The following is a 19,600-nucleotide window of genomic DNA, read 5'->3' on the forward strand; positions in this document are numbered from 1 at the left end:
AGGACTTCACAAGAAGTCTTATTTGCTTCTTTAAACTGAGGCAGGAGTGTTTTCAGTTTAGGGTTTGCTCCCTCTTACTCTTAGACAGCAATTTCTACCTCTTATTGTAAAGCCTGTTAATGGTAGTTGTCCACCAGGCAGGTTTGCTCTTCATTGAGGAGCTTGTTTTGGTCCTATCAGGTATGACTGAGTCAATGTAGTTATACAGGTGTTTGCATAAAGCATTGGTGTAGAACTCTGCATAGCCGCCAGCTCCATCTGAAGGGGGAGGTGCAGTAAAGCTATTAATACCACTCTGTAAGAGGTTATAATGTGCTTTAGAGAAGGCTTTTAGTTTAGTTGCTACTGGGGGGGAGGGTCAGGTGTGATAGTTGCTTCAAATGAGACTGATTATGGTCATATCTCACCAGGGAAGACTTCACACTGGGGGTGCTACAGTGGTACCCCATACTGGTAAGCACCTGATCCAGGATGTTGGCACTCCTTGTGTGGGTATCAAGCAGCTGGTCCAGGGCACTGGAGTTAATGAAGTCGAAGGACCTTTGGGCAAGTGAGTCTGACCGAGTAATTTACCGAGTCAGTGGATGGGTAGTTAAAGTCACCCAAACGTAATTTACCCAGTCAATGGATGGGTAGTTAATGTCACCCAAAAGTAATTTACTCAGTCAATGGATAGGTAGTTAATGCCACCCAAAAGTAATTTACCCAGTCAATGGATGGGTAGTTAATGTCACCCAAAACCATGGTGTTCGGATGTATCTTGATAGACTCAAGTAGATCCAAATAAGCAGAGTGGGGGGTCCTGATTCATGGAGGGGGTCCTGTGGCTGGCGATGACTTGAATATGCATCTTACCAACAGTTAATTGCACCTGAAGTGTCTCCAGGGAGTCATACTGTTTAACCAATCTGGAGGTGTATTTAACTTTAATGAATACTGATGCACTGCCTCCTTTAGTTTTCACACCTTCAGTTTGTGATCTGAATGTGTTGGAGGAGGTGTAACCCAGTATGGCTGGGGTACTCTCTACAGACTTGAACCAGGTCTCCATGACTGCACATACGTCTACATCTTCCAAGGTGAGGACTGCTTCCAGTGAGTGCAGTTTCATGTTAAGACTCCTAGTGTTTAACAGCATAACCTTGAGGTAGTTTTTAGATGGACTATTTACATTGGGAATTTTGTCCTTGAGACACTGCCTAAAAAAGGCACTATGGGGTGGCAAGAGCCTTAGACAATAGCTGAAATCCAAGCAGTGACAGATGAAGACCATTTCTGGCAAAGCATCGAAGTCTGTCAATTATATTATCCCAGGCTGACAGATACTGGATCTCCTTAGAATGATACCAGAAACTAAGCCAATTATTGAAGTCAGTCATTTTCTGTTTGTATTGAGGCATCATCCTAGGTGATGGTAAAGTGCTGCTTAAGGCTAGGGACATACCTGCCTGTGACACACAGTCCAAGAGCTCAGTCATGTCTCTCTTCATATAGTCCAGAGAGGTACATCTCAAGTCATTCACACCAATATGGACTATGACAGAGTCATAACAATACCTGTTGTTGAGAGACCTAAGTGCATGTATGATATGGTGGATCCTGGTACCTGACAGACACCTGGCCGTGACCTTTTCCTTATCCTTGTCTTATTGTTGATCATACCTGTTGCCATCATCTCTATATGTCACCATTAGGAAATCAATATATATTGACACGGCAGATATTGACTAATCTTTTTATTAGCTACTTGGTTTAGACATTTTTAATGGTATAGCTCATGAGATGGTCCACTTTACTGATTTTCGCAAACGTGTTTAAACCTTTTACTGTTTTCATTATTATGATTTAAATGAGGAAAAAACGTTTCTCTGGATAATAGCATGAGTGCAACGCTAGTCCTGTCCAAAATCCAGACAGGTGTTTTTACTCCATCAAAAGCATGCTTCCCATCAGTGGAGGAATTATTTTGATCAAAAACTCTACAGATCCTGTATTCCTCTTACATAAAAAATAAAGATGCACAGTCAGTAAGTCAGTAATGAGTGACATAGTGTACATTGGTACAGGTGTTACTGCATATCCTGTGGCTACAAAGCCCAAAGCACAATGCTGCAGCCTTTACAGAGCCATAGCTAGTTCAACTGTCATCCATGCAAAGCCCCATTTGGGTGTCTTGTCCCTCCTCAACCACACCAAGGACCAAAAAAAAAAATGTTCCAGAGTTGGGAAGAGGGTTTACACTTCCTTGCTACATTTTTCATTAACTATAGTAGCATATAGTTACAATTTTCAGCACACAGGCACACACACACTATGACAACTGTACATTCGGCACTGTGAAAGAGTTAGCAATTAGTACTGGAAAGTATCTGCAAATATGCAAGTCAAGGAAAATGTGTGCAACTCTTACACACTGCCAGTCCTGCCCCCTTAAAGCAAGTCAAACACTGACTGTCATTTCTTAAATGACTACATTCACTGCTTGCAGGGGAAATCAGCAGCTCTTGGACACTGCTGACCACGCCCACCAGCAGGTTGCATCTGTGACAGCAGCCCTTCCACACTACCCTTGCAATGGTCCTGAGCCTTTGCTGTGATATCTGTACAGGGAGCACAGTCCTTAGTGTTTATGTATTTCACTGCATCTCTCTACTGCAAAGATAGACCGTCCAGTCAAAAAAAAAAAAAAAAATTAGAGGCAGAGCTGACAAATGCAATATCTGCATGGTTAAAAGGCACAACATCACTTAAAGTATTCATAGCCTGTTTTTTCTTGACACAGTATGTAAAATGTGTAGTTTGAACATGCATCAGTCCTCTGGAATCTGCATTTCAACTGCTATGCTTCACTCTGTCGTTGTTCCAGGGTTCTCTTGAGCACTACTTAGCAGTTAAGCAGTAATTATCTTTTTTTTTGGGGGGGGGGGACCAGTGGCGTTACAGCATATTTCTGTTTTATAGTTGGTGCAGTTATACTGAATAATGAATAGTGAACAGTGAATAGTGAATATTGAATAGACACGGACAAACCAGCATCACACAAATGGAGTCTGTGCCACATTAATAATAGGTAAACTATTCGGCTGCTTGAGTAATATAAATACGCTGCTGTACTGTAGTTTATACAAACACTACCATTCATTTTTTGCAGGCATGCCAGAAAGCTTTTGATTCTTATGGTACTGTTTTTTTCCCCAAGAAGAATTATTCATAAGTTAGTAAATCCTTATTTCTGTGAATAAGGTGTAGTGCATAATACACAATTTTTTATATTCCTTTTACAAAAACAGTAAAGTGATAAGTATTTTTTCTAGATAACTTACCTTTTTACTTATTTTTCAAACAGTTATATACCGAATATCAAGACAATACTCAATATCCTACAAGGGAGACTCCAGCAATATATGGAGCAAGAATTGCTAGATGTACCGGACAGGATTAGAAAGGGCAGATGCACTACAAATCAAATTGCCAACGTTTGCCGGATAATGGAAAAACCTTTGACTATGTGGAGGCTAACACACTGTGAAAAGTTCTTTAAGAGGTAGGCTTACCAAATTACTTTACTTGTTTCCTGGAGAAGCTGTATGCAGAACAATAATCAGCAGTTAGAACTGAGTATTGAATAATTGACTGAAGACTGGAAAAAGAGTGCGATTAAGGTTGTAGGTGAGATTCTGAAGACTTATATCATACTTTTCCATGCTTTTGAAGTAGTTAAAGGGACAGTGTAATGTTTCTCTGAGTACTTGAATGGACAATATAACAAACAGTTCGTGTATAATATGCATATAAATTTTAACATTGACTTTGCCAATTAGTCAATAATGCACTAATGCTGTGTATACACATATCTATATGAATGTACATATGCGCGTGTGTGTGTGTGTGTGTTTGTTTGTGTGTGTGTGTGTGTGTGTGTGTGTGTGTGTGTGTGTGTGTGTGTGTGTGTGTGTGTGTGTGTGTGTGTGTGTGTGTGTGTGTGTGTGTGTGTGCGTGTGTGCGTGTGTGCGTGTGCATGTGCGTGCGTGTCCATGCATACATGCACATAACACAAACACACATAACACACACATATATACACACACACACACTCACACACACACACACACACACACACACATATATATATATATATATATAGAGAGAGAGAGAGCGAGAGAGATGGAAGGAGAGAGAGAGAGAAAGAGAATTACAATATGTACACAGACAGAAAGAAAACCTACTCTGACCTGTTGAACTTAACAATCATTGTTTTTTCTACACAGCTACACAGATAAGGAACACCTACTTGTGGATGGGGTGGTTATGCAGCATACTGTCAAGGGAAAGTTGGGTTTGGGAAACAGGTTTCTGTGCTACAAATGCAACACACATATGGACAACATACATCTGTGGAAAAATATGCATCAGTGTCCACAAAAGATGGCCATAACAAGCATTGCAGTGGAATTCTTGACATCTACATAGAGTAGTCTCCAAAGGAAGCCTCACAAATATAGGCACTATCAGAATATACAAGTAGTATCTTCCATGCAAATTTTCAGCTTCAACAAATCCATCACAGAAGTACTATATTCATGCATATTTGAACACAGACCCAAAACGTGATGCAGCACAACTGATGTGGTATAAAATATGTGGACATACTATGGTATTAGGCAGCTACACTATTTTCCCATGTAGAGGTAAACTCATACATGTGAGCAGCTCTGACTTCTTTAGACTTTCATGACATATTGGGTGCATATTTTGCTCTTCTACAGCATAATGTAACAAATGATCCTCATTAGCATGCAATGTTTCAGAAATGAGGGAACGTATAGCATATAACATTGGCCAACATGTACCAGATCTTATTGAGTGCAAAAGTATGTACCAAAACCAACATCTTTTCCAGTGGAAACCAGCTTGTCACTGTAAAGAAGCAATCCCTGGGATTCATTAGCAATTGTGTAGGCTCTGTGCAAAACCTACACAATTTTAGTACATTAGCATAATGAGCAGCAGTGGTCATTGAATATGCTTGCTGTTCATCATACTTACACATTTACAAGCACGGTTTTGTGGCCAGCAGTATTCCCAGCCATAAAATGGTGCAGAGAAACATGAGCACACAATGTAAACAAAAGAGCATGCCTGTAAACAAACCTACTATGCGAGCACTGGTGGACAGCTTATATGAAGTAAGGGCAAGTTAGTTACGGAGTTAAGATGCAGGGGGCATTAAACAGGGAGAATGTACACAGAATTCAGACATAAGTAAGAGGGGAGGGTAAACAAAAAATGTACTTCGTTTAGGCAAGCAAATGTGATTACATCACAAAGAAACATTTTAAAGAAATACTTCCATATTTATGTGATAATTAAACCTGTTTGCAGTGCATAACTAAAAATGGATGCATCAGCAACGGATGTGAGAGGGACATAATGCAACATTGTAACAAAGGGGAGTAAACGTGATATTAATGTTGATAACATGCAGAACTGAGATAATAGCAAGCACTGTGGATATATTAGGGGATGTTCGCACAGACTACAGTTATTGATATGAGATGTATATTCAGGGAATGTATGTGTAATAACTGGCAGTATTGCTGTGTTCTCCACTTCATTATCTATAAATAACAAGAAATGAGGCCTTTCAGCCGTTGTACCATGCATGTCAGAAAGGGACACATTTTACCATTTGCTGTCATTAAGCCACCATGCATAGAGGGTATATTACCTTGAAACATGCATTAGACAAGAATGGGCTTTATGTCCATGTACATCCTAAATAGTAATATAATAGCAGTCAGATTACACAAGTGACAAAGTACGACATAGATCTGATGACTTTGCAGTAGTTCACGGTCTCCATTCATAAATGGAGCACATCTAATACATGGTTATACTCGGCATGCTGATAACAAATTACAGTGAACAGCATGTAAACAATGCAAACACACAAGAAACTGTCCTAACGCATACCCAGTCACACTTTATGATGATCTGGCATTATGCCATACAGTAAGAAATGTTATGTGTAAGTCCTCATATCCTATACAGCTGTACAGTGTGAAGAAAACAATTATTTACTGCAAAAGCTGGCCAAGACTCTGACACTACTTGCTGGGAGGGAAAATTTGGTTTGCTTTTGATTTCTTGTATTTTGTATTACTTACTGCCTTTGTCTATTTTGTATACTGTTTTGTTTTCTTTACACTGTGTTTTACTTGTATTCTGCTTTGAATTGCATATTAAAACTTGGAAACAGACTACAGCTGTGTCTCTTGTGAGTTACACATTAGAAGAGGTCAATTAAGGAGTCACACATAACTTAGAACAGATCACTTAAGGTTAATTATCTGTGAACTGAGGGGTGGAGCTAGGAACGAAACCTTCTATTTAAGGGGTAAAATAAAACATTTCAGAGCTTTACTGGAAAAGCTGACCAAGACTCACTACTTGCTGTGAGGGGAAAGGTTATTTTGCTTTTGATTTCTTGTATTTTGTATAACTTCATTGCCTTCTTCTGTTTTGTATACTGTGATTTGTTTTTCTTTACACTGTGTTTTACTTGTATTCTGCTATGAATTGCATATGAAAACTTGGAAGCTGTGCCTCTTGTGAGCCACACAGAATTTTTTCTTACCCTCCCAAACTGGTGCTGTTGTGTTCATAAACACAGCTGTCTTTTTAGTTGCCTGCCCCTTATGTTAATTTCAACACATATCTCCTTCCCTCTCTCCTTTCACTGGCTGTTGTGAGTAAGCGCAAAATTATCATTTTGTGAAATCACCCTCCTTCAGCTATTTAAATTTATTGGCCATCCCACTGTATTCCATAGAACCTGAAAACAAAAGAGCCCACCCCTTTCAATCTATCTTGCTCTTTTAAAATTAGTGGCTCTCCACTTAGACAGCTGAAACTTTAGTTACCCTCTTTTTTTATATCTAACTGCTTAGTGCAAACTGCAGTGTTTATAATATTAACCCATTTTTTCATCTTACCTTTAAACATCTATTGCAAGACCACCAGTTATTGGAGATCCCACATTCTGCCTCTCAGTAGTCATTTTGGGATTAGTTTTCTCCTGGAAGGACTACAGGGACATTATGTTCTGGAGACAGCTGATCATCAGAAAGCCTAATAACTACTTGGAATGTGTGCTTAGATTCTGCTCTTGGCTTCCTGGCTGTTTCTGGTTGGACAATGAGTGTCTGTGCTTAACATTTCTGATTGGTCTGGTTGCTATTCAAGGCATCTACCAGGAAAAGGCTACAACTAGCCTACAGACAGACCCTTGCATCGTGTGAGACAATACTGTGGATCACCAAACAGGCTGTGCCATGCTTCTCATCTTGGGATTGGTGCAAAGTTTTGCTTCTGGTGAGAGAAGAAATAAAGGAGCATTGTATCCTAGCAGAAAGAAGTTGTGGTGAGACCAGCACTAGTAGTATCCAGGCAGTAGCCATTCATCCGACTCCCCTCTTTTCATCATTCTTGACAAGCTAATTCTTTGTTTTCAGTAAGTAAGTAAATCAGATTTGTTTCTAACTTCAGAATATCTGCCTAAATACTTCATCCTTAAATTTTCAGGGTCTACATATCAGTTTCCCCTCAGGTGTTTGGCCATGCCCTGTACAGACTCAGACACTTTCAGTGACATTTTTCCAGTAAAAGCACAACTGAAACTTCTCCAGTACCTAGTTGCACACAGGACAATTAGTTTGCAGTGACAAGCACAGTCCCCAGAGATGCAAACTGAATACTCCTGACATTGCTTTATGTTCTCACTCCAGCTATCTAATCAATAAAAAAGGGGCTGTTGCCATGGATATGAACTTTTCCTCTATCTCCATTAACAGCTGGGTAGATATGGGTATCCTGAGGCAACGTAGACATTTCCTCGTGTTTACTGAGATCCAGTTAATTCTCAGACAAACTGATATGGTATGTGAGAGATGTATTTGCACAATGTCACTGGAGGCAAAGCCCTCACATAAAAGTACTGCTAATGTCAATAAGGTTGTCAGTAGTACGCAGGCTGCACCCATCAAACACACTTCAAAGCAGACATATAGACCCACATATGCTGAGGCAGTTAAATGTAACCTTCCTAAACCACAAAGACCTCCTCAATCAAGTACACATAACATATACCCTCAGCAGCCTCAAATGCACTCCTTCAAAACAACACCCACATAGAGCCACATCTCATGGAGCCTCTACCTCTAAGCCCATAAGGCAAACCACCACACAGTCCAACATTCTGATCATTGGAGACTCCATCATGAGACACACTGATGTTGCTCTCACCAGGCTGAGTAAGGCGAAAGTCACAGTCTGTTGCTTATCAAGGGCAAGGATCCACTACATTATGCATGCACTCAGGTCATTGGACCACAAGTACCAGTATGACTCAGTCATAGTCCATGTGGGGGGTAAATGACCTGAGACATACCTCTCTACACTGTATAAAGAGAGACATCATTGAGCTCTCAGAATATGTGTCTCAGGCTGGTATGAGCCTAGCACTGAGCAGCATTTTACCTTCTCCAAGGATGATGCCACAATACAAACAGAAGATGGCTGACTTTAATAATTGGATTAGTTTCTGATGTCATTCTAAGGGGGGGGGTGCAATATTTGTCAGCATGTAAGGAGATGGTCAACAGACCAAGCCGCTTTGCCAGAGTTGGTCTGCACCTGTCCCCTCTAGGCTTTTGAATATTAGCTAAAACATTGTCTTCCCCATAGTGCCTTTTTTAGGCAATGTCAAACTGAAAGTACTTCCGATATTTTTATTTTATTTTATTTTCCATTTGTTATCCGGGGGTGTCTGACTGAGCCGAAAAGGCCCTTTTTCAGCAGAGGCCCGGGGAGAAAAGCTCCACATAGAAAAATTACAGATACATTTAGATATTTAGACATGATCAGTATACACACAAATTACAATAGACATGGTTTTACAGTGGTATGCAGTATATCAACAGTTACAGTGGAGAGAACAAACAAGAAAATATTAATTTAAAAATAAAGGTAATTAATACATTTGTGGTGTACAGCTGAAATTTGGAACATAGGTAGAATACATGCATAGTACACAGGTACAGTACATACATTGTACATTAGCCAGTGTTTGTGAATAAGAGTGAAAACTATTATCAAGTACTCTAGGTTTAGTATGTGTACCTTATCCGTTTTCACTAGCCTGGGGAGCAATCATGGCACTGCCAACTTTGCTTGAGATGCTGCCTAATGAGGTTTTTAAAGGAGGATTTGGACGATGTGTTTTGTATGCTACTGGGGAGAGAGTTCCATTTCTTAGCCACTGAACTACTATATAGTGTGTCTACAAAGCTATTGTAGCTGTTGGTGACTTCTAGTAGTAGTTTGCTTGATGATCTAAGAGGCCTTTTAACTGAGTGATGTTGTACTAGGTTTTTGAGGGCAGGACACTTATTGGGGAGGTAACAGATAGAATGACAGAGGCAGAGCTGATTGTAGGTTAGGAGGTTGGGCAGTTCAAGCCTGTGGAGCTCTCAAAGCAGTACAGTGATGAGTTCTATATGACCAATTTGCAGTAAAGCAAGCAATTCTGTTATAGCAGCCTTCCATTTTGCTTAGTTCAGTTTTGTTGAGATTAGTCAGAATGCATAGAGTAGGGTGGATAGAAGTTGGGAGCAAGCAATGGCTGATCTTGTGTTGCTGGTAAGAAATGGTTTGATACAGTAGAGTGATCCCAGTTTGGCATGTACTTTTTTAATAGTTAAGTTGAGATGACTATCAAATTTTAGGTGGGAGTCTATGGTTATTCCCAATAGCTTAGCCCGTGCCACTGGAGCAATTGGAGTAGTATTTGTGGAGTAGATAGTGAATTGACTGTTATCAGTGTTTTTGTTAGAACTGGTTATAATCATAAGCTGAGTTTTCTTTGGCTTGAGGATAAGCTGGGCTTTGGTAAGGTAGTTTTCAACATCAGAGAATGCCAGTTGAGTTGTTTGTAGGAGGGTGGGAATGTTTTGTGCAGCACAGATTAAGGTAGTATCATCTGCATACTGAATGACAGATGCATGCTGTGTGGAGGTATGGAGGTCATTTGTGAAAATTGTGAATAGTAATGGTCCTAAGATAGAACTCTGTGTGACTCCTATAGTTATGGGCAGCTGAGGAGAGAGAGAAACTTCCCATTTCATAGCTTGGTACCTGTCAGTAGCTTTGGAACCGGGTAAGAGTGATAGGTGATATTGGTTTCGTTTGTTTAGCAGGATTTGGTGCGAGACTGTGTCAAAAGCTTCGGACATATCCATAAAAAGAGTTGACACCTGCAGGCCTTCATTTTTTAGATAGTTTACTGTGTCTGTGAAGCAGAGGAGGGCTGTAGTGGTACTATGGGCAGGTCTGAAACCATGCTGAGTAGGTGACAGGAAGTTGCTGTCTAGGAGATATTTTAGCACCTGGGTATGGATGCATTTTTCTAGGATTTTGGCCAGGGAGGAGAGAAAAGCAATGGGTTTGTAGTTATTAAGTTCAGTGGAGGTCCCGCCTTTAAGTATGGGTGTAGCATAGGATATTTTCCAGAGTTTGGGCACTTAGTTTTCAACACTTGATCTGTTTATGAGAGTGGAGACTGGGATAGCAATATCATCTGCTGTGAGTTTCAAGAAATAGCTGGGAAGTAGGTCGGCTGCTGTTGATGAAGTTTTTAGTTTGGAGAGCATGCTTTTGATTAAAGTAGTGGAAACTGTTTTGAGGGTAAAGCTTGTATTAGTGTTATTTGTGTTGGGGGGTAGTGAGGTAGTAACTGTCCTGTGATACTAAAGATAGAATTGAGTTCACAAAGTGGGAGTTGAATTGTGTTTCGATGGGAACTTTAGTTTCAGGGGTGGTTGGTTTGGGGTAGCCTTTTGGGTGGGTTTTAGTAGCTGGTTTACATTTTTCCAAAATTTTTGGGGGTTGTGTTGGTATTTAGTTTGTAATGTCATGTAGTAGGATTTTTTGTCCAACCTAATGTATTTTTTGCACTTTGCACAGTTCGTGGTACTTAGTTAGGCTTTATGTTTCTTTGTTTTTTTGATAGTAAAGCCAGGCAGTGTCTCTGGACATGAGGATTTATTTGGTTTCTTTACTGATCCAGAGGTTTGTAGAGGTTCTAACCTTGATTTTGCGCAATGGAGTGACAGTGTCTAGGTGTTGTAGAAATGTTTTATTGAAATATGCTACAGCCTGGTCAAGTGGGATGGTTTTTAGGGGGGGTCCAATCACAGTTACAGAGTAAAGTATTGAGGACCTCAGGAGAGAATTGTTTTGTGTTTCTAGTGGATTTATAGTTAGTGGTTTTGCATATGCTTGTTCTACTACGTATAAGGTATATTATGTTGTGGTCACTTAAGGTATCTGGGAGACTGCCTGTGTGGGGGTACAATGTGGGGTTGTTAGTTAGGATATAGCAAATAAAAAGCAAGAAAATCTAATGGTAATACTGCTCAACACTAGGGGTCTAAACAAAAATCTCTACTCCCTAGAAGCTTTCTTCACCCTAGAGAATGCTGATGTCTGTGCAGTCACTGAGGCATGGTTTAAAGCTGTGGACAGCACAAAAAAGTGCAAGGTTATAATGCCTTCCAAACATTTAGACTAGCTACTACACAGACAGGGACTAAAGGTGGAAGTGTCTCTATTTACATCAAAAATACATATACCTCAAGGCTGGTCAAACAGGACAATGCATTTGAACTGCTCCATGTTCAAATCACCATAGCCAAAATCCAATATCACTTCCTTGTCAACTATAGATCCCCCTCTATGACCCAGGAAACCCATACCATGTATTTAAACTTATTAGAAACACTAACCATCCAACCCAATACCATATTCATGGGAAACTTTAATTACCCCACTATTAACTTGGAATCCTATACGACACCAAATGCACAGACACAGAGATTCCTGGATTTTGTAAACACAAACTCCCTGAATCAGATAGTCAATACACCGACAAAGGGTTCAGCCATACTGGATCTGGTCCTCACTAATATGGGAAAGTGCTGCACACCCACTACTGTAATGTGTTCACTGGTAAGGTCAGATCACAAAATGATCTCCTTTGAAGTAAAAATAAAACCTGGACCCCCAGCTAAACCTGGAATATTCAGGTACTAGTCTAAGGCTAACCTCCTGCAATTAAGTGATAACCTGGCAAAATTTCAAGGCTCCATAAACCCTGAGAACACTACTCCTGTGCAGAACTGTTCACAGAATCCCTGTACAAGCATGCTAATAGCTGCATAGAGGCAGCTGTACCCAACAGCAAGAAGTACAGAACTAACTCAAAAAACAAGCCACCCTGGTGGAATCAGAAAATTAATAGGCTGTATAACAGAAGGAAGAAAATCATGGCAAAAATTAAGAGGTGCGGCACCCAGCAGGATAAAAGCACTCTTACCAAACTGAACAAACATCTCAGAGGACGAATAAAGTCTATCAAAGCCAAATCTGAGGTGAATTTAGCCTCCCAGGCCAAGGACAACCACAAGACATTATTTAGCTATGTTCACAACCTCAAAGGCAATACACAATTGTGTGCAGAGCTCATTGTAAATGGGCCCACCTATACTGACCCAGAAGATATAGCAAACCTACTGGCCGATAAATTCAGCTCCAACTTTACCCCTCTCTACCCTCAACCTTCCCTCAGGAAATACCATCAAATATAACTCTCCTGCTTTCACTAGGGTAAGGTCCTTAATGCTCTTTCTAAGGCCAAGAACACTGCATCAATGGGCCCAGACAATATCCCAGGATGCCTTATAAATAGCATGAAACATATTTGTACTTGCTAAGGTCACTGTGGATTTGTTCAAATATAACATCTGTGTGGAAATACTAAGCTTTGTTTTTGCAGTTCGTTTCTAACAGGAGTGACTGAATTAAACTACTTTCTCTTCCTGGAGGCAGCTGGACTCTTCCATTTTGCGAATGAGTGTTCTTGGATTTTGTAGTATGAAACATGACCTATCAGGGCCTCTGGAATTGCTATTTAACTATAGCCTCCAAACAGGCTTCGTGCCTCATGAATGGAGAACAGAAACGGTCATCCCTCTGCACAAAGGTGGATCATTTACAGACCCTGGAAACTACAGAGCAATAAGTTTCACTAGTCCTACATGTAAAGCCATGGAAAGAATTATGGAAATAATCAGCAGTGATATAGTAAACCTCCAGACACTGGACCTGACCCAATTTGGTTTCATCAAGGGGAGATATTGCCTACTCAACCTGGTGGACTTCTTTAAGAAGGTCACCAAAGTGATAGATGAGGGCAAAATGGTTCATACTGCAGACCTTGACACAATACCCCACTCAGGCATTGTTGACAAACTTAGGAGGTTAGGTACAAACTCATATGTCACCAGTGGATAGCCAACTGGCTCACAGACAGGAGCCAGGAAGTTAGAATTTAGGAATCCACCTCAACAAAGAGGCCAGTCACAAGTGGAGTCTCTCAGGGATCAGTCCTTGGCCTGCTCCTTTTTGTCATCTACTTATCTGAAGTCAAGGCCAATGTCAGTGGTCTCTGGCTGACTAAATTTGCAGATGATTGCAAATTAAGAGCTGTCATTGAGTCCCACACTGACACAAATGTTCTCCAGGAGAGGCTGACACAGACAAACAACTGGTGTCAGAGCCACGGACTAAAACTAAGTACCAAAAAATGCATAAGAGTACCCTTCAGGAAGTCATCCACCCCTGGTAACTATCATATTGACAACACACCCCTTAGAGCTGACCCAGCAGTCAACTACTTAGGGACACACATAGATAGTAATCTAGCCTTTGACCATCATGTACCTACAGTAGTAAGGAAATCATTTTATGTTGCACAACTTATAAACAAAACTATGGCATCTAAGTCCAAGGAAGTCATTGTTCCACTGTATTCGGCATTCATCACACATATCATTGAGTACAATGCCCCTTTAGTATGCACCTAACCAGGCACATCCAACAACTGGAATGTCCACAGAGGTTCATCACTTAAAGAATACAGGGCTTAAATAAAATGTCCTGTGCAGACCGCCTGAAGGCTCTATCCCTGTATTCTGTCTCCTACAGGATTTTGAGTGGAGATCTATGCCTGACATGCAAGGCATTGTCAGACCACACTCTGATGGACCTCCAGCATATCTACAAAAAAACAGCACCAGTATTACCCATTCAAAAGACGTAAACCTTGCTTGTGATATAAATAGGACCTGCTGGAGAGACAGGTATGTATCTCAGAGATTACCCTGTCTCTAGCAGAGGTTCCCCATCCATTGTGAAGCAGAGTTCCTCCCTAAATCAATTCAAGTACAACTTGGACAATTGGATGGGGAACAGGAAATTCATCCTTGGTTTGGCACCTATGCATCTAATGGGCACAGGCAACATGTAAATGGTTCCTTTCCCAGGACCTAGCTTGTAAATGTTTTTATCTCCCAAGCTCCTGCTTACACTTATCAAGGGTATCAGAAGTTGTCAGGGATTCGGGATGCATGTCTAGGCTTAAAAAGGCCCTTGTGGTTGTTAACCTAGTAAACACCTATGAACCTTTATAGTAATACGTACATTCTGGAGGAAGACATGCAATACAGTGCATTCTTATTTGTAAATTAAGTAAAGCCTCTGAACAACTAATGACATACTCAATATTTCCATCTTGCCAGACACAAACACATGCCAGGACAGATATCAGAAAGATGCGCATCTTCCTGTGATGCCACAGAAATAGGCATACTGTGTGTGTCATGATGAACACACTTGAAGGGTTTACAACACTTCCCTATTGTAATTGATATGGATCCTGTACCTTGGATGGTGATGCCTTAACAATGTTGCCTCTGACTGGGCCATAAATACTTTCTTTGCCTAAGCTACTCCTGACACACAGATGTTACCAGATTCAAACTCCTGCCTAATAAACTTCACACTCTACAGAGCTGTGTATTGACTGCATCTGCAGCATGACATAGCAATGGACCTTGTCACAAATAAATGAAATTAATGTATGAAGTAATAAAGAACATTTGAGAATAATTGTACAATATGATTTAGTCAGAACAATCACAGAAAGTTAACTATGTTAATGTTCACACAACTGTGAGCAGTGCCATATTAATTTTTTTGGGGCCAAGGAAGCTGTTCCTGTTATTTTGCACAACAGCTTTGTGCCACAGTTGAAGAACATTCTAACTGTATAGATATGCTACACAACTCATTACTGAATGCATGTGATGCAGAAGCACTCACACCATGCCATTTGCAGAACAACTGTTTCACTGGCAGAAAATTACAAAAGGAATTTATATTTCTTTCCCAAAGTAAAAGTTGAGAATAACAACTCAATACAGTGTTGTTTATAAGTACATTCATATAATGTTGCCCTTAGCTGGAATTGAACAGCAAGCTATGTATGTCCACCAACTAACAACAGTTTCACTTTACAATCCCGAAATACTGAAATATCAAAATTCAGTATCCCGGGACTGTAAAGCCGAAAACTGAAAAACGCGAAACCCCAAAAGCGTGAAATTCAAATTCACAGCTACCCACATAAACACTCCACACACAAACAAGCACACATATACCTTATTCCCTACATTATAAACCAACAAAATACACACAAACACAACAAAACAAACACAAACGCTAACCCTACATATCAGCTTGCACCCCACATGTGGGGGGCTGCGCCCCCATCCTCCTACTTATATATACTAACTCGAGGTCGCACTAAAAACACACACACACAGACAAAAACCACCACTACACACTCTACACTCCCCTTACACAAACACACATCACATACATACAAATGCCACTCACAACACTTACAAGCTCACAATCTTACCTACCTTCCCCCGATCCACACCTCAAAACTCCAAACACACTTAAACACACTAAAATCCCTACCCAAAACCCCTAATAAAACATCACTTACCTGAATTTCCAGCTACAGCCACACTGCAAATTCGACATTTCCGCATTCAGCATTTCCACACTCGGTATTCTGCACTTTTGCGCAAGTGCAGTTTTGACACTTTGGTCTCGAGCTACTGAAGTTCGATATTTCAGTAGCTCGAGATTCTGAAGTGAAACCCTAACAACATGTGCGTGAGTCACTTGCACCACACTGGCAGTTTTAACACAGCTGTGAGACTCCACCTCTGTGAAATCATCACATCATAAGATTGTGCTCCAGGTAATTTATATGAGATATATAAGGAATGGGGGAGGTTCTCCCACTGTAATTATACAGATTCTAACAATTGTGGATGTCATTCATGCATAACAGCATAAGGACAAACAATGCTTGCAGTCAGTCAATGTGGGTATTAAATACCTGACTATGTGACTACAGAAGCTACATTATATTGTGAATCAAGAATGGGTCACAGTGCAAGTGTTGCTAAAATTGTAAGATAATTGTGTAGTTCAAGCTGTGACATCATGTTATTGCTGCAAGGAATATGTGCTCCTGAGCTGCTATATGTCTATACCTCACAGAACATCCCCTGCTGCTAGGGATACCCAAACACACGACAGGTAATGCAATCAACACTGTGATGGGAGAATGGCAATCGTGCCCAATGTGTGGATAATCACAGATTTGAACACATACTTTACTACTGCAACAGCATAAAGAACATTGTCTCATTTCCGCACAGCACAGGAAAAGCCTTAATATTTCTCTTGGGAAAGCCAAATGTCATCCAATGCCATTATCATTACCCAGTAAGGAATTTGTGTATGAAAGATGAGCAGAAATTCTTGTAATAGGAATCCCCAACTGTACATGTACAAAGCATAGTAGCATAGCTAGGGCAGAGTGAGAGGGGCAAATGCCCCAGGTGCAAAGTTTTGGGGGGATCTGCAATATCAGATTTTTAAAGTCGCTATTGCATTTGCAGTCAAACCTGAACACTATATTATTATTTTATTTATTTATTTATTACATTTTGTTGACCGGGAATGTCCGACTGGGCCAGAGGCCTATTTTTAATGATGGCCCGGGAGAAAAGTTCTACAGAAAATAAAATGCAAGTAGATTTTAGATACACATAACATCACAAAAATAGAATGCATTTTTACAATATCAAAAAAATTACATATCCAGAAGAAACAATTACACAAGTATTGCGTGTTTTCTGGTGGAGATCAAAGGGGAAGATATCGCTCGATAAACAAACAGAGATCATCACAAAACAGAATGCATTTTTACAATATCAAGAAAAAACATTACATATCAAGAAGAAACATTACACAAGTATTGTGTGTTTTCTGGTGGAGATCCAAGGGGAAGATCTCCCTCGATGAACAAACACAACAGGATGGTAGGAACTAAAAACCTCCTAATAGAAACAGCTCTGTAGAGAGTAAATCAGAAGCTGAAGTAAAGCATTAATCACAAGTTGAGACAGCTAATGGCAAAGGTGGTAGAGGATGTAGAACTGAATTACAGAAGAAGCTGGAGGAGAGACTGTTTGGAGAGTAGCAAACAAGAGAGGAGAGGGGGCTTAACCAGGGGGTGACAGGAGCATAGCCAAAGGCTGCTGAGGTGGTGCTTTAGTAGTGTTTTGAATTGGTCATGTGAGGGTATGTTCCTTAAGGTTTCCAGGAGGGAGTTCCAGAGTTTGGAGTATATAGAAAATCTCTTTTTGTTTAAGTACAACCTGAATGCTGTAGCACTCTGTGCAGGCAGGGTATAAACTATAGCAACCATTTGCTACATTTGTAACAAGCATTTTGCTGCAGTTTAAATTATACAATATATTTTTTTAATTAAACATGAGTGCCATAACGCTGCATGCAAGCAGAGTATAAAATATAGCAACTGCTTGCTACAGTTTAAAAAAAAGAAATTATTGTTTTAATAAAATGTGGGAAAGGAGGGTTGGGGCAGGACACAGAAATTGGATCTGAATGGCTGGGGCAGGAGGGAGAGAGGTATGTGTCATGGATTTGGCCACCTGGTTGGTGTGCCAGTAGAAGTAACGTCTGTTTGTCTTTTTTTTTTTTTTATGCTCTTCAGTGCAAGAGCCAGGGAGGGGGGCATTGTGGTTCTAATTGTAACAAGCTAATCACTACAATCTAGTGATCAGCATATTACAGTAAAGTGTTTTTTTTCTTGCTCTTAAATCGAAGAGTTGGAGGTGGGTAGCATGATGGTTAACCATTGTGCTCCCAAACCTGGGTATTGCCTGGGGATAATAGAAATTTAAAGAGTAGCTGATTTCCAGTGAAAAAGCATCTTTCAAGTAAAATGTGTCAATAATACACACACAGAGAGCCTTGCTAAGATCTGCTGCAGATCCTGGAAGTCATAAAACAATTTTAACATTTCTACTCTTTCTACAGAGCTACTAAGCCAGGCTTCTCACAGCCATTTTGTCTCTGGCTGCAATCAGAACTGTGAGATACAATCTTTATGGCCTAATTTAATGTCAGCTATTTTCCAAAGTTAGCTGGGACTGATCTTAACCTCTTCTCTTCCAGTATCGTCTGTTACAATATATACATTTAAACAGTTACAATAATGCATGTTCATTTCTTTTCTTTCAAGCAGGGCACACTGTTGCTACATTTTTAACACAAGCAGCTTTACAAATACATTCCCAATATAAGCATCTGTACAAATCAGTTTGATATTCAAATAACATATAATTCTTTACAAAATTCCAGCTAGCTGTGCTGGCATATGTTACACATCCACTGCTCTACTTCTCCTGGCATAGCTGGCTGTACCTCATATCGCCACGTCTCTCCCCCCTTGGAAGACTCAAGCTAATTTTTCAAGTTCCCCTCGAGAAATGTTGCTTGAGAGGAATGAACCTATCTGGGAATACATTATCCCATACCTTGTCCCATCTGCCTTGGCATTGCTGACTCCACTACAGTGCTACACTGTCTTATCATATGCCTGCTCCCCTCTGCTCCACCATAGTAACTTGGCATTTTGCTTGCTGGATCATTGTAGCCATGTTAACTGATTGTGGTCTATAACTACAGTGCATTTCCTTCCATACAGATAGAGTTGAAGTTTCTGCACTGCCCATACTATGGCTTAACATTCTTTTTCTATTACTGCATAACATTCTTCCCAAGGTTCGAGTCTATGGCTAAGATATACCACTGGGTGCACTTCCACCTTTGAGGAAACCTGGCTGAGTACAGCCCCCATCCCATGGATTGAAGCATCCACCTGCACAACCAATTCTTTGCTATAATCTGGATTGGCAAACACAGGGGGTCCTCCCAAAGCCCCTTTAAGCTTTTGGAATGCCTGCTCACAGGCTGGTGCCCACACTACCTTGTCTGGCCTGTTTTTCCTCATCAGGTCTGTGAGGGGAATAGCTATTGTACAATAATTGGGAACAAACTTACTATAGTACCCCGCTGTTCCCAAGAATGCCCTCACCTATTTTTTGGTTACAGTGGCAGGCCACACCTGAATGGCTTCCATGTTGGCAGGTTCTGGTATAATCTTGCCATTCCCCACTCTATGTTCCAGGTAGGAGACCTCTGCCATGCTCACTTGACACTTACTGGGCTTAATGGTCAACTCTTCCCT

This window comes from Protopterus annectens, chromosome 11.part0 (genome assembly GCF_019279795.1).
Source record: "Protopterus annectens isolate FY-2018-M chromosome 11.part0, PAN1.0, whole genome shotgun sequence".
In the NCBI taxonomy this organism is placed as follows: Eukaryota; Metazoa; Chordata; order Ceratodontiformes; family Protopteridae; genus Protopterus; species Protopterus annectens.